At 43.5% G+C, this 14,389-nt stretch overlaps 1 protein-coding gene across 3 annotated transcripts in view; it reads right to left on the bottom strand.

Annotated features, from left to right (window-relative positions):
- The window catches only part of GLI2 (GLI family zinc finger 2), a 195,408-nt gene extending 186,750 nt beyond the window's left edge, over positions 1–8,658 (bottom strand). For all 3 annotated transcript variants that reach the window (XM_065637815.1, XM_065637817.1, XM_065637818.1), the window contains exon 1: positions 8,576–8,658. The gene's annotated coding sequence lies outside the window, so the exon portion shown is untranslated. The remainder of the gene's footprint in view (positions 1–8,575) is intronic.
- Between the last annotated feature and the right edge of the window lie 5,731 nt (positions 8,659–14,389).

The following is a 14,389-nucleotide window of genomic DNA, read 5'->3' as shown; positions in this document are numbered from 1 at the left end:
ATCGTAAAAAAAAAAAAAAAAGGAATCTTTAACAGGCAGAATAATCTCTTATCTCTTTTTTTTCCTGCCACTTTTTGACAAAACAGATCTGATTTTGAAAGAGGTTTTAATGTTGATGACGCCAGATATTGGAATATGACTCCATCAAGGAGGCCTATTCAGGAAATACCAAAGCTGTGGTTACCAAAGCAACATAATTAAGTTGATCACGGTACATACACTGTGCACCACTTCCCAAATGGCCTTTTAGCACCCAACTAAATCCTTGGCTTGAATGGCACTCCAGGATTAATTTCTCCTCCAAGTTCTTCACGAACACACGCAGCAAAAGAAGTTGTTGTCAAAATTACCAAAAGCCAAGTACCACTCTGCTCTCTGACCAATGGCTTGAAGAGGTCAAGGACCAATTCTTGAGCTTAGTCCCAAGACTAATGGCTGTAGCAATCATGGAAACACACAGACCTGTTATGTGGAGCAAACACATTTTGTAAAGCTTCACTTCTAATTCATCTGTGTTACAAAATTTAAGAGGTTTGGTTCTTTCGTGACATAATCAGTAAAATTGTTACTACCTGGGCAGGGAGGCCCAGACATGGATGTTAACCTTGACCCTAGGGCCACAAAATTCAAAACCTGAATATGCTGTCACTAACTCAACATGCACAATGTATCAAAAATAAACTCCTGTCTGTTCATTTTGGGCAGGGAAAAAAAAAAAAAAGGAAAAAAAAATTGAGTGATGGGCTTTCAGCCTGTCATCAGACCACAGTGACCTCAATTTTTTGAGAAATAAAGTCAAAATCTATTGTTATCTGCAGAGATTCAAGACGTATTTATGTGTCAAACTTTCTCCTCCTTGTCCTTAGCCTTTGGGAGGCACACTAAAAATTATATCAAAGCCTGAAAACCCTGTGAGCACATTCACGTTCACCTTTGACCCAGGATGCCTATAGCTCTCACCAGCTCCCCGACTCGTCCTCACCGTGTGGCGAAGGCGCCAGGCCTGGGAGCAGCTTCCAGAGAGCTGTTCAGAATGAAATAAAGGCCACTTTACATAGCAAAACTGCGCCGCTCTGCTCAGTTTTTAAAAGCCAAAAAACTTTACTTTGTCAGTTTACTGCTTCTTTAGATCCCTGAAGGATGTTTCACCAGCATCTTCCTCTCCTTGCATGCAAATATTTGATTATTCTCTTTGAAATGTCTCTGTAACATCTACAGCAATAAGTTGCTGAATGCAAACACTGATTGATTCTTTCTTAGCTATCAAATGTGCTTACACAGCAACTACACACAGCAAATGCACACAAATCTCACATTTCACGTTTAAAAATATGAACGTGCTGTGGTTTTTTTTACTCAAACATAATGAATGAGCTTAAATATTAGAACTTGAAATTATTAAGTAAATCATGGAACCTGTAAAGTTTCTATTTGCATAACATTAATTCATGATGGCATGTGAAACAAATTCATCACTCTCGCTATATTGTAGTCTGATTTATGTTGGAATTGGAAAAAATAAAAATCATGAGCACAAAATTATGTTGACAAGATGTACGTGCTTCTCGAAGCCCAAGATTTTTTTTCTGAAGCATCAAAACAACTAAATTATGAGAAAGAGGGCTGGGAGAAAGCATCTTTAAAAATGAATAACACACTAGCATCACACACACACACTCTCCAGTTATTAATGTCAAGCATGGTGAAGATACTCTAGAAAATCATTACCATTCATAGCTACTAACAGCCATTAAATTTCAATCAATTCAACTTAACACAAGTGTACTTCAGCAGCCCTTACAGTTCCTTATAGAGGTGGCTCAGAAAGTCCTGTCTGACTTATTGCATTGTCCAGTGCACAAAGAGGCACTGCTGAGGATTGCTCTGAAAAGGAGCTATCTTGATGTTGGGAACTGATGCTCTTTTAACACCGTCACAATCAACAGACCTTGCTTTTAAGGAAGGCGTAATAAAAGGGCCTCTAATAGGACTCCACAGGTCAGAGTAGAGGGGAGAAATACACTGATTTTAGCTAGCGGTGCTACTTTCCAAGCTGAAAAAAAAATGGTGGGATGTTTTCCAGGGTTTTTCAATGAATTTTATTAACTGAATCAAACTGCTTAACACAGTGCAAGGCAACTTCCAGGTGATGCACTTGCTCCAAGAGAATATAATCACTAAATACATAGAACGTTTAAAGAAAAAAAGGATTTAACTTCCAGAGACTGGGTATGTAGAGCTCCCAGTGATTAATACAAACCACAGAACTGTAATATCACAGCATCTCCTACTTATCTGAATTGCATTTGTAACACTGGAAGTTTTTTCGCTGCTGCTGCAGGAATGAAGTTGTGCAGCTGACCATCCCTTGCAGATGCTGGGGAGGACCAGGAGGTTCCCCCACCAGGGGTTCTTGGCTCCTCATGGCAGGGGTGAGGGATTGTGACCCCAGGGTGCTCATCACCAAGGCACTGGACACACGCTGGGTTCTGCTGTGCAGCAGAGCATCCCCAAGAAGGCATGTTCCTCTGGAGAGATTTCATTAGTTTCATTTGAATGAATTATCTACAGTAAAATCCCACATTTCACAGGGGATAGTAGACTTTTTTATTACTTTTTTCTTTTTTCTTTTTTTTTTTTTTTTTTTTTTTAAACAGGAGGCCAGATTTTCCCAGCAGGGTTCATTCCGCACAGGGCACAAAGCCCTTTCTCTAGATTTAGAGGCAGTTTAAGACTGCAGGTGTGTATTCCTGCAGAACTGAGAGTCACTCAGCGTACAGAAAAACAGATGCAGTCACAGATGTGCCACGACTGTAGCTGAAATTACAAGCTCAAGTACAGATGCCCTTTCTTGGCTTTTAGCTCATCCCTTTAAAGTATCAACATTGATGGTACTACTCATTACGAGAGTATTTGGGACTATTCTACAGAACTCTATGGTTTTCCTTCCCCTGGGATTTACACTTTAGCATTTAACACAGAGTAGCAGTGAAGTTCTTTGGAATTAAGAAACACCCAAGAAATCTCTCAGGTAGATGTATGCTCCATTTTAACTCATTTCCCTACACTTATAAGCTGCTCTAAATGAAATGAAATGAATGTTAAAAAGGGCCTTTATTGAAAAATCTTGCAGTGACAGGATCAGAAAGTGCCAGAGTTCAAGTAAATCGTTCCATGGAAAATGTTAGCAAAGCTTAATCATACTGGAAGCCACATTTAATTACAGATTTTTAAGTTCATCTGGGAAAAAAAAAAGAGACTTAAGTATGTCACCTGAGATGATCTAGATACTGAAACTATTTGTAAGTTAACAAAAGCATTTGCATCACAAAGCGCTCTGGGGCAGCACCAAGGCAAAGCAGATGTGTAATGAACAAGTATCACAGCACCAAAACAATCAGGATTGTAAATAACTACTACTAATCTGCAATCCTTTAAATTTGGGTTTAATTGCTAGGCAGGAAATACATTTCATTCTTGAAGGGGTAAAATGTTCTGCGGAATACACACTTTAAGGTATTTAGGCAGAAGCACCACAGTCAAGAATCTGAATGTCAGGAGGGCAGAGAAGAAAAGACAAGCAGCAGGGCTGGATCTGCCATGAGATCACAACATTAAACAAACTTTTCCCTGGAAGAGAATTAATAATGCAGCCGTCCCCACTGTATGTACTGTAAGTGCTGCAGGAGTGACACAGTGACGCACAAGGGAGGCAAGAGGGTAGTGACTATAGAACAAAATTCAATCTAGCGCTAATGAATAAAAAGTTCCTTTTATTTCTCTGTTGTTTTTGGTTCATTAAATTTTCCACAGATTTGCAGAGAAGAAAATGTGATCAATAAACCTTGACAAAAGTGAACATGTGAAAAAGGCGAGAGAAAGGCACAGGAAGATAAAAGTGATATCCCGATCACAGATTTCAGAGGCAGATGACCAGAGCTTTGGGCTGCTGAATAATCTGAATAGACCATCATTTCTTTACAGCCTTTTACTTTCTTTTCCCTGACTGTTGGAACTCTTCATTCAATACAATAGTAGATGCACTAAAACTTTTTTTCTTATGCTAATGGTCGAAATCGGGCGCTCACAGTTAAAACACACTTCCCACCAACTTGTTTTCTTTAAAAAAAAAAAAAAAATTAACCTATTCAAGTTAAACTAAAATGTCAAAGACAGCTTAAGGCTTACTCTCACCATTCCTCAAAATTAATGGTTTTCTCCCCAGCAGATACAAAAAGAAAAGACTTGAATAAGGATAAAGCTACTAAATTCTTTTCATATGAAAAAGAACACTTAGAAAGTAAAAAGAAATACATCCACTACAAAGCTCCTGGTACCTACAGTTCTAATTTGTATTGTTTCCTTTTAGAATATTTATAATTGCAGGAAGATGACAGCCAATCGCAAATAATTGTGAAAGGATGAGAAAAGGTTCACCAGTGACTAATGTCTTTGAGCAGCCATGCCCATGAGAGCACCAGAAATGCTTCCACTCGTTACAATAGGGGCCTGAAGGAACCAATTTTAAAATATTTTCTAATTTGGGTGACCACTTCCAGGCACCAAGGCCTCTTTTTCAGTGATACTGCATATTCACAAATCCCAATTAACTTTTATGGCTCTGAACTTTTGAATTACAGGACAACCTTCCTGTTCCCTTCAGTGCAGCACATTTCAGCTTTTGTGTATTTGGTCTTGTTCACAAGAAGTTAAAGGGTATGGGCTGCAATTTTACAGTAGATGAGCATGAATGAAGAAAAGTTCTGCGGCCTCTCCTGGACTGTACATGTTTAACATGTTCACTTTCAACTGGAACTATTCCACAGAAAATTAGACCAGATTACCCAGTATTTCCATTCCAGTCACTTATTCACAAGGGAAACCTGCAATTTTGCCTCTTCAGCTACCAAGAGTACCGTGCAAGATCCACTTCTCGTTACCTGTACACCACATACCAGGGAATTCTAGAAGAACCACATATGTGGGATCTGCTGTATACATGGGTCAAGAATTGTATGTATGACATACATACATAAATATTTGTGTGTGTATATATATAGCAATGCACAGGCACACGTGTATTATTTAAATCCTGACACAATGCCTTCTGTCTGTCATTCATACTAGGATTCATTCTTTGCTACTATTTTATTTAGTGTTGTTTTAATTATTTCCCAAATACCTCCTACTGTTTTGGTTTTCTTTAAAAGGGCCCTGGGAACAGAGCTGAAGCAAACCCTAAATACCACTTAATGCTTTGTGGCAAGTTGTCCAAATGCACAACGGTTTAAAATATTTACCCAGGTATATAAGGGGGTTGCGCAGCTCTCAAACAATGCCCTGGAATCTTTCCCATCAGCAAAAAAGCAGACAAAAAGCAGAGGCTGCTTAACCTCAGTGCCTCAGCAGCAAGTGAGAAGTGCAAATATTGCATTTCTATAAAGCCCTGGAAGCTTCATAGAGATGGAGTGGCAACTAATTAGTTTGATGCTACAGTCACATCTAATGTTCCTAAGTAGCTTCTTTGAAAAAACTCGCTGCCTTGAAATCCTTGGCCGGATTATTAAGTGGAGGCTTTGTGGCAGAGCAATAGATAGGTGTTTGCTGCACAAATACATACAGATTTTGGTGACTGCTTACTGAATCCACTGCCTTCGCTAATCTGCACTGGAAACTTCACTATGAACAGAGCACTTCTCAGAGTACAAAAGCATGAAGTATCTGTGTACCTTTCAGACTACAGGGCAAACAACTGGCTTACAGTAGCCCACCAAAAACAGGGGGAGGCAGTTAACCAAGTGTTCTCCATGCTTACAAGCAGAGAATGAGGATAATGCTATGGATATCTTAGGTCAGATGCTCTACCATATCCTCAAACAAAAAAGATGGGGCAGAGGACTGCAAAACTCATTAGAAAAAGTCAAACTCTCTCAATAAAAGTATCAGGGTCACAAAAACATTTTTTTGACTTATACAGTCCTGTAGTGATCACATAACCCTTCCAGTATACAGCTGATGACACAGCCTCAGAGCCTGGACAGCTTCTATGCAAATGTGTCACTGAAAAGGAAGTTGGGGTATAAACCTTTAAGGTCATTAGAATCACAGAAACCACAGTCAAAAATGGTTCTTTGCCATAAAAGTATAAACTGGTGATCAAAACAATGCCGAAAAATTTGGTCATTATATACGCATGCCACAAAAAGCCTGCCTTTTCTAAATGAAACTTCAATATCAAGTGTGACATTAGGGAATGCAGGCTGCTGTGTACTGGATATCTGAGGTCAAGTCCTGGAGGTTTTTCATACAAGTATAAACAGGAGTAGCTTCAATGAAATGATGCTAGATTTATGCTGGCATATGCATCTAGTTCAAAATCTTCTATAGCTCTAATTTTTCTCTAAATAACCTAGCATGAACAGTATTTGTCCATCTGTACGCACCCCCTTTGACACACTGAAAAAAAAAAGACACAGAAAGGAAGTTGGAAACAGTCCTCAAGATCTGTTTTTTCTTTGAAGAACAGCAGTTGCATTTCTGGGCACTTCAAAGTCACGTACTTTAAGCAATAACAACATTGAAGATCAAGTAAATCTTACCTCACCTTGCTTTAAAGATTAGTTCTTTCACAAACATATACCAGAGGTTTGCATATACACATACCCGTAGATGAGTAGTTCATCTTCAGTGGATCAGGCACTTCTCAGTGCTACAGACAGGTCATGTTTTCAATCAAATGACAAATTTCCAGGAGTTGTTTACAGTGGAAAAGCTATAATGACTTTTCTTCTCTTCTTAAAAGTTGTCAGTTTTTCAATAACGTTCAATATGACATTTTTATTGCAATTCAAAGTTTGACAGGTGTCAACATTTCCTGAAGTTCCAGCCAAGATACAAATTACCATATCTGCCCATCAGAAAAGTTGAACCAAACCAATTCACACTAACTGTAGTTGCTGTATGCAGCAATTAACCTGAATTTCAAACATCTGAGGAGAATAAACAATTATTTAGCAGGATTCTCTTTTCCAGGTGAATGTAGTTTCTTTTCTAGTGAAATGAACTAGGTTTAGAACGAAAAAATCCCAAACCCTTTTTTTTTTTTTTTAAAGCAAGGTAGCTGGAACAAACCGATCAAATCAGCAAGTCTTATAACAAATCAGTCCATTCCGCTTCTGTATATTTTGAATTTCATGGCTTATTTGCTTTACTTTTTTGGCACCAACCCCACAGTGCATGCCAATACAATATTTGTTTAAATGCTGTTTTATGCAGCATGCTAGTCAAACGTTTACTTTCAAATTCTTGTACATCCCAAGAGCCTCAGCTGAAAAAAGAAAATAAAAATTGTAGGGGATTGGCAGGGGTGGACAAAGTTTTACAACTAGTCCCTTTATCTGTGGCTGTAAATTTCTAAACACGATATGCCAATAAAATGCTAATTTCTATATGCACAAAGGTGGGCATACAGGTTTCCAGCACCTGGAGCTGTACGCGACACGAGGGCTTCTATAGGAAGGCACAAGTTTCGCTGGCTCAGCCCGCGGTGAGTCCCACGTCTGGACATTGGCTCCCGCGCCCCCACGTACCGGGGGGCCAAGCCGGGCCCCGGCACCCACCCTGCCCTCCCGGCAGCGCCCGGCCCGGCCCCGCGGAGGGGCCACGGCTTGGCGTGCACCGCGCCCCGCCACCGCGCCCGCGGAGGAGGCGCAGCCCTCTCCCTGGAAGTTTTGAAGCCCAGGCTCCAGGTTAACAAAATAAAAATAAATATATAAAAAAAAAAATCCCGTAACCGTCAGAAAAGCCGGCAGCAGGGCCAGTGGCAGGACCACTGATAAACCATCCTAAGCCCCTGCGCTGGAAAAGTCAGGTTTCCCAGGAAATGATGGCAATCACTTGAGGCAGAAAAGGCATCTAGATGAGCCCATCTCCCTCCCCGCCTCCCTGATTGTTTTAAAGCCACCGAGTCCGAGGGAAAAACTCTCAACTCCCTAAGTCCTTAATAGGATTGGAGTCCGGGTCTCTCCAAGCCGCTCCTCATCACACAAGGATCAAGTTGCAGCAGGGAATTTTCTAAATTCCTCGGCAAATATACTTGTCGAAAGATTGCTCCTCCCGGAGGGGGGGTCGGTAAGGAGGGGTGGGGGGGGGCAACTTAATTTTTTTTTTAAAAAGGCGAACTCACTTCTGGCTTTTGGGAGCCGGGCTGTCCGCCGGGACCCGGGGCAAAGCGGTCCCGGCAGCCGCCCGGGGGCTGGCACTGTCACCGCAGCCCCCGGGAAAAACAATGGCCGTGAAGGCACGGCCCGAAGCCCGGTCCCGGGGGGGTCTGGCCCGGGGGGCGACACACACCAGGCGCGCACACACGTACACGCGGCCGCATCCGTCCCGCTCACCTGCGGGGGGGGGACACGGGACGGGATCCCCCGGACACTCGCTATGAGGACACCCCCTCGCAAAATTTCTACCCCCCCTCACCGCACCCCGGCGCAAGGCACCTCCGATAAAAGCGGGAGAAGGGGGGGGGGGGGGGCGGGAAAGCACAATGAAAAGACACAATAAGCATCAACTTTACCCAAAAAGCGGAGCAGCAAGTTTTCAGCAGGCGAGTGGTTGCTGCGGAACAGAGCTGCTCCTCCGGACCCCCATCATAAACTTGGGGGAGGGGGGCGTGGGAGGGACTTTCCCTCCGTCCTTCCCTTTTGTGCTGCTCCCCCCCCCGCTTCGCTCCTCGCCAAAAGCTGCCGCGAATCCCGGCGGCGGCGCGACGTTCCCCTGGCTGCTGCCGCGGAGCAGCTCCGCGGAGGCGGGCGGGGGTGGAGGGAGGGAGGGTCGGGGCAGTTCGGAGAGGTGCGGGGTCCCGCGGCTGCTGGGCGGCTCCTGCTGCCCATCAGTCGGGGCCGGCGGCGGGACACTGCGTGTACACACATATACATACTTTATTTATATATACACATACATGCACATAGGCTAAAGTTGAGCAGCCTGCAAAGGGAGACGCTGGAGAGCTTTCAAGCCCTGACACAAAACTGGCCGTAGGGTCTGTTTTCTCTTGCCTTCCTCCCTCACCCCATCTCTCCCCCTTTAAAAAAAAGAAAAAAAGGGAAATCAAAATCTTCCCAACCTTTCGGCGCGGGAGCAGCGGACCGCTCCAGCTCCTCTCTCCTCCTCCCATCTTTTCGTCCTGCATCACCCCCTCTCCGCGGCGAACCGTACCATTTTAAGTGCGGGGCTTTCTTGCAGCCGGGGTGGGGATCAGCTCCCCCAGCCTGGTCCCGCCGGCAGCCCCCCTCACCCCGCTCAGCTGGAGGGCATCTGCAACAAAACCACGAAAATCCCCCTTCTTCGGGGAAAGTAGCCCCCTTCCTCCCCCAAACAACAAAAGTTTGGCCTTGTGCAGATTCACTCGCGCCGGGGCAGGGATGGAGCCGGGGTGTGTGTGGGGGGGTGGTTTTCCTCCAACTTTGGTGTGTGTGTTTTTTTCTTTTTTTCTTTTTCTTTAAATTTTATTTTTACTCGGGAGTTTGTGCCCCTTTGCAAGCCCCACCCCTCGCCGGGGCTGGAGACAGCGAAGCCCCGCGGAGCATCTCCGCACCGCGGCCAGCCCGGCCCGGGCTGCGGCCGCACCCCGGCGGGGTTCGGACACGGGCGGCTTCAGCCTTCGGGAACATCTCCGGCGAGAGAAGCGTTCATTAAAATCGTTCTCTAAGCGCGATAATCAGCATAACCCGAGCACGAGAATCTATTTTCGTGCTCGTATTTTGGGACCGAGCCCGCGAGGAGAGGAAAAAGAATCTACAAAAAACGCCCTGCTCCCGCTCCAAATATTTTCACTTTTTGCACTGATCTGGGGCATTAACAGTAATACCAATGAGGAATGCAGCAGTTCTAACTTGGACTTTGGCCAGACTGGGCTTGTTACTTGATTTGTTTTTATTTCTTTGGCTATGGAATTTGTCAAAAGTTTAAAACACAACCAGATGCTGCTGGGGAGGGTCACTGCTCTGTACCCTAGAGCAAGCTGAAACTCGCCGTATCATCAGGGTATCTGACTCCTCAGGATTATGGCCAGTACCATGGCAACCACATGCCACATCAGCCCCCAGCTTCACTTTAAGTCCCTTGGGCAGTGTTAACATTTGCCAGTGGATTTGCCCGACATGATGCCCAGGCCTGGGCAAGTGGAAAATGAGCTTTATGTCACTCAGAAACCTTCCTCTTCTAGCTTGTGCAAAGCAACCTGGCTGGACCCCAGGCTCAATACTACAATTTTAATCCTAAAAACTTGCAACCAATTTGGGTACCTTCTGTCTAAAAGTTTGCACGCGCTTTTTTTTTTTTTTTCTGATGGCGTTAGAAGGCTGATATTTGAGGGTGACAACTGGCTCCCCATGCACCCCCAAATCCCATTTATTCCATTCAGATAGCTTGGAGAGGACTATGAGGCAACAGGGGTTTTTTTGCCAACCACCAACATTGCAACATTTCTTTTGGTCAAAGACTAGCGCTAGCATGCACCTACTATCTCATCCAAAGAAATTCCCTCCTCTCCCCACGGTACACATGCAGTCTGTGCTGGCACAGCAACACGACCTTACCCCATGCAGGTAGATAAGTTTGTGCTGAGAGGAGTTTCATTGCACCTACTATCGAAGAGCAAGGGAGAGGGGGGCTTGGTTTCCAAAAGAAGGAATAAACCAAGTCTTTGATCTCCAGAAAACAAAGCCTACTTGTATTCCCAGGTTACTTTACTGAGGAAAGATGACCTGGCAGCTTGGGAGGGGGGTTAGAATGTGAGATTTTTGGATGGACTGAAAGAAAAAAAACCAGCATTAGATACGTTCTAAATTCTTGCTGCATAGTTACAAACACACGTACATCCAGACTGTTGGCTGATAATGTTTTTAAAATCAAAAGAAGGATGAATTAAAGGATTAATTCAGGGCAGCTATATAATTAAGAAGGAAAATTTTTCTTTCTAGAATTAATAGAAATCAATCCTTTAGAAGATGGTGATTTTTAACCCTGAATGGAATCTCCTCTTTTTTGTCAGAAGGACGATGGCTGGTGACCGCTGGAGTTTTTTGAGAACTTTGAGTTGGCTTTTACATTATCTGACTGCTGTAGCTCATCCATCCTTCCCTCTCTTGCTCTGCTCATTGAACTGCCCTCTCTTAATCTTCCATAGGTGTCCAAGATTAAATAGATGAAAGAATGACTGACATTTGGTATACATAAAAGAATCAAAATATGAACAAGGGGTCAAAGTGCAGCGCTTCCCTCTGGTCTTCCCTCCTGCTCTTGTACAACTTGATGGGGATGAAACCACGTAGGGATATAAAGATGTATGACAATGTACACTTACTATACCTTGCTGTAGTATGAGTGTGTGGATATAGAGGATATATTCAGAAACATTCTGAACTGAGGGAAGAGGTTTCTTTAATTACAATTTTAAAAAAAAAGTCTCTCAGAAGGATGAAAGATTGATATACCACCAGGTCCAGGATTGCTAATCTGGGATCTGTTCCACTTCTGTTAGGTCAATGGAATGAATCTGATTAACCACAGAGGAAGTTAGACTAGCCTCAAAAGGTACAAATGTGGCTTTTAAAATATTAGATATAGTTCTGAAAGAAGACTGCATTTTTTTATTTAAGAAGATATTTAATGAAAATTGTTGAAAAGCCAATGGGGATGCTCCATTCTGTTCTGTTCGTGTCTATAAGATATATTCCTATAAATCTTCATAGATCCTCATGATAAATTAAAAGGCCCATTAGAGTATTCCAAAGGATATTCACGGGTAGAAGCTACCAGAAAAAACTCACATTTAAATATTCTTCTCTTTTAGAATGAAACAAATTATTACATGTGGGATGATCACTAGGAGATAGAGGCCTAAAAACGTGTTTCGTGCAACTCCTGTCTTTATGATATCTGGTTTAAGTCCAAGTGGGAAGCAGTACATGATCAGTTTTGCCCTGATTTAAACAGCTGTACAAGCTGTGGGGTCAATGAAGTTGCATCAACTCTGAATGCACCTCGTATCTATAGAATATAATTAATCACATTGATATTTAATAAATTAACAATGTTGTGTGCAATGCTGGCTCAGAATTTGCTGGGAGAATGGGGAAGATCTTTTGGCACAATATATTCCCTTCTTTTTCAAAGTAGCCCTGTTACCTGGGGGAAATCGTAACCGTGGGTAGACTAGAAGATAATACTCATCGGGATGATATGCAGCTCTGATTCCTATCTGCCTCCATGTGTTGTCTCTTGTTTAAAGTTTCAGTGCTAAGTTCTTTGAGGCAGATGCCATCTTCCTGCATTCTACATTTTGATTAAGCCTGATTTTATTTTTCTTCTCTCCAAAGTATATCCAAACTGTAACTGCAACGCTAATTTCCTGATAGCTGCTTTTTGCCTTTTTCTCTCCCCCTGCCCTTCCTCCCCTGCACTGGAAAGATCCATTCTGGCCAGGTTTAATCTATATTAGATCATGAATATTGAGCTAATGCCATAAACTTTTCTAAGGTTTTGCCATGGTTACAAAAGGATTCTTCCATGCTACATCAGCAAAGGAGGTGATACTTTATTGACTGCAAAACTGTCTTGGAATCACAGAATCACAGAATATTAGGGATTGGAAGGGACCTCGAAAGATCATCTAGTCCAATCCTCCTGCCAGGGCAGGAACACCTAGGTGAGGTTACACAGGAAGGCGTCCAGGCGGGTTTTGAATGTCTCCAGAGAAGGAGAATCCACAACCCCCCTGGGCAGCCTGTTCCAGTGTTCCGTCACCCTCACTGAGAAGAAGTTTCGTCTCAAATTTAAGTGGAACCTCTTGTGTTCCAGCTTGAACCCATTACCCCTTGTCTTACTGTTGGTTGTCACCGAGAAGAGCCTGGCTCCATCCTCGTGACACCCACCCTTTATATATTTATAAACATTGATGAGGTCACCCCTCAGTCTCCTCTTCTCCAAGCTAAAGAGACCCAGCTCCCTCAGCCTTTCCTCTTAAGGGAGATGCTCCACTCCCTTAATCATCTTTGTGGCCCTGCGCTGGACTCTCTCCAGCAGTTCCCTGTCCTTCTTGAACTGAGGGGCCCAGAACTGGACACAATATTCCAGATGAGGTCTCACCAGGGCAGAGTAGAGGGGAAGGAGAACCTCTCTCGACCTACTAACCACCCCCCTTCTAATACACCCCAGGATGCCATTGGCCTTCTTGGCCACAAGGGCACAGTGCTGGCTCATGGTCATCCTGCTGTCCACCAGGACCCCCAAAGCATGTCATTCATTTCAGAGAGCATGCAAGATCTTATTCAACTTTAAACAGAAATCGAAATGTCCTGCTAAAACAGAACCTTGTTCACATGACTACATATACTGAAATTACTGCTGGTAAAATGATAAGCAAACCATTTAAATGCACATTCACCATGAACTAGGAATATAGATGCCATCCATTACCTGTCTTAGCAGAAGGGCAGAAGCTTCTTCAAAATCCACAGAGTCTGTCATATCTGCACCGTTTTCAAGAAGTGTCACACTTGTGGCTGCTCTTGCCAGACCTGGCCTGTTCTTTAATGGTGAGAGGTCCCTTCTCGCTTTCATATCTGGAACAGAAAGCACATTTCGCTCTAAGAGTAGGAACTCCAAGCTCCAGCACCCGAACTATGGAAAGTTTAACATGAAAAGCTGGGTCTGGGTCTTTGCCTCTCATGGTATTTCCAACTGCAGAAAAGAAGAAATACAATGTGCTTATGTGGGAAAAGGAAGATAAGTGGTACTGCAGGATCACTGCTGTTTGGCATGGATATGGAAACAAAAGTACAGCTTCTGAAGAACGGTCTTTTCTCATGATCTTTTGCAGTTTCTCATTCTTTATTCCTTTCCTTCCCGTCCTTCCAACCGCAGCCCCCGCTGCCAGCTCAGGGATGGGCTGCAGGGCTCTGCCTTTCTGGGGGTTGAGAAAGGAGAAGGGCAGCACACCAGCCCCACAGGGCTCTTTCTGGACTTCATCTGTCCCCAGTAAAAGGCTTGGTTTGGTGAGGAGCAGATAACAATTTTCTTGCCCAAGGTTGACTGGATTACTTGGAGTGTGTTCTCTCCTTCGAGGGAGGAGAGCAGGGACTGGGATGCACCAAAGAGCAGCTGGAGTACCTCTACATGGCATTGTGTGAAAAACTGCAACACAACTGCTGTTACCACTGTACTGAAAGCAAAACTTGGCCATCGATATGAAGTTAATGAAATTTGTTTGAAGCTATATTTATATTTCATGAAGGAAAACTAAGGAGAAGACTTCTCATTGACTCCAGGAAGAGAAAATTTGTTGGGTTTTGCAGAAAAACAGAAATCCCTGTCAGTACAAAATGTA

This window comes from Caloenas nicobarica, chromosome 6 (genome assembly GCF_036013445.1).
Source record: "Caloenas nicobarica isolate bCalNic1 chromosome 6, bCalNic1.hap1, whole genome shotgun sequence".
Lineage (NCBI taxonomy): Eukaryota > Metazoa > Chordata > Aves > Columbiformes > Columbidae > Caloenas > Caloenas nicobarica.
This window is presented reverse-complemented; position numbering and strand designations above follow the sequence as displayed.